The sequence below is a fragment of the Helianthus annuus genome, chromosome 16 (genome assembly GCF_002127325.2).
Source record: "Helianthus annuus cultivar XRQ/B chromosome 16, HanXRQr2.0-SUNRISE, whole genome shotgun sequence".
Classification (NCBI taxonomy): Eukaryota; Viridiplantae; Streptophyta; class Magnoliopsida; order Asterales; family Asteraceae; genus Helianthus; species Helianthus annuus.
Window position 1 is genome coordinate 109,390,875 of NC_035448.2, and position 1,740 is coordinate 109,392,614.

Sequence of the window (1,740 nt, forward strand, 5' to 3'; positions counted from 1 at the left end):
CGTGCCTAGCATTGTCACTGGCAGTTTTTATTTCCGAGTTACAGAGAGCTGAGCACGGGGACGTGTCGGTGCAACACGAGGCCGTGTCCAACTCCCCAGTAACAGGGATCTGGAAAACAATTACTGTATCTCTGACCACGGGCCGTGTTCATCTGAGCACGTGGCCGTGGTGAACCTTCTGACCAACGTTCTTTTATGTTTTTATTGCAGGACTTGGAACCCATGCGCCACATCGGGACTTTCTACGTAGTGTATGAGCTCCAGTTCTAATAGAGACATAAAAGAACCTCTAGATGAACCCGAATGCTTTCTCAGAAAAAGACTTAAAGCTAAAAACCAAGAGAAAGTTTTGGGGGACCCACTTCCAATGGCGGACCAACGTACTCTCATGGATTACTTACGCCCCATCGTAGGTAATCTAGGCGCCGCTATTAATGCACCGAATGTCAAAGCCAACAACTTCGAACTTCGGCCACATTTGATACAAATGCTTCAAAACTCTGTAACCTTCCATGGGCTTGCGGACGAGGATCCTCGTCTACATATTACTAACTTCTTAGAAATGTGTGATACCTTTAGGATCAATGGAGCATCAAACGATGCCATCCGCCTTCGAATGTTTCCATTTTCACTAAAAGACCGAGCTAAGGCTTGGCTTAATGCCCTCCTAGTTGGCTCGGTAAACACCTGGGATGAACTAGCCCAAAAGTTTCTATATAAGTATTTCCCTCCTGCTAAAACGGCTAAATTAATGACTGAAATTAACATATATTCGCAAGAGGATGGGGAGTCCTTATATGAAACTTGGGAAAGGTTCAAGGAGCTACTAAGAAAGTGTCCTCATCACGGTCTTGCGGTATGGCAACAAGTATCCAATTTCTACAATGGGTTATTGCCACACACAATACAAACACTTGACTCTAGCTCCGGGAGACTTTTAGGTAATCGCCGCCCGAATGAAATATATAATCAAATTGACGAAATGGCTCAAACCAATTTCCAGTGGCACACTCCCCGAGGCAATAAATCTATTGCCCCGGGCGCCCATAAGGTTGATGAAGGCACTTCTTTACAAGCCCAAATCGAGGCCCTTTCTTCAAAAATCAAAAAGCTAGAAATGACAAAAACGGTCTCGGTTATGGCTTGTGAGGGGTGTGGCGGGCCACATGAAAATTGGAGTTGTCTGAAAGAAGTAGATGATCAAACCGAGTCGGTAAACTAAATTGACAATAGACCTAGGCCGTCGGGTCCTCCAACGGGTACGTACAACCAAGGATGGCATAACCACCCTAACCTTGGTTGGAGAGAACCCGACAATAGTAGTAACCAACAAAATCTAAACCAACGAACAAACTTTCAACCACCAAGAGTCGAGTCACAAAATTTCTCTCAACAACAAGGTGGACGAGAAAGGCTTGAAGATACTGTATCTCGCCTCATCTCCGACACCGAAAAGAAAAACTCGGATCGATTTCAACAATTGGAATCAAATTTTAGAAATCAATAAGCTAGTATACTAAACATTGAAAAACAATTAAATCAAATAGCTCAGAATTTCTCCGAGAGACCACAAGGCGCGTTACCAAGTAGTACCGAAACCAACCCGGAAGCACAAGTCCATCTCATAACATTGAGAAACCGTACTGTGGGTTCCGAAAAGCTCCATCTCCGCCAACTGAAAGAAGCACAACTCCGCCCCAACAAAAAAGGCTTCTCTACCAATTCAAGAGCCTACTAAGG

General features: G+C 44.5%; 1 non-coding gene across 1 annotated transcript; it reads right to left on the reverse strand.

The window, feature by feature from the left end:
* Nucleotides 1-745: 745 nt before the first annotated feature.
* LOC118488592 lies at nt 746-852 on the reverse strand. Its single transcript, XR_004885136.1, has one exon. It is a non-coding gene; the product is annotated as a small nucleolar RNA R71 (small nucleolar RNA).
* Between the last annotated feature and the right edge of the window lie 888 nt (nt 853-1,740).